This window comes from Myotis davidii, unplaced genomic scaffold (genome assembly GCF_000327345.1).
Source record: "Myotis davidii unplaced genomic scaffold, ASM32734v1 scaffold200, whole genome shotgun sequence".
In the NCBI taxonomy this organism is placed as follows: Eukaryota; Metazoa; Chordata; class Mammalia; order Chiroptera; family Vespertilionidae; genus Myotis; species Myotis davidii.
In genome coordinates, this window is record NW_006293700.1 from 7,220,964 (window position 1) to 7,221,280 (window position 317).

Here is a 317-nt window from a genome sequence, read left to right on the forward strand (position 1 = left end):
AAGAGTACATTAAAACATGCCACACTTTGATGGCCTCCTTTAAATCCTGGCATCTTGCATTCCCGCTGTGCAGGGGAGTTTTTAAATGCGTTTTGATGACTGCATTCTGCTCTTTTGGTACACAAGGGGGAGCATTTAGCACAGGAATGGGAATAAGATCACTAGGAAGTGAATATGCTTGCTCTTTGGTTGCTCTGTTCCTCTTACTCCCTCTTCCTTACCTTCTCCCTCTCCCTCTCCCTCTCCCTCTCCCTCTCTACCTTCCTCTCTGAAATCAATACAATTTTTTTTTAAAAAGGTGAATTGTGCAAACAAAT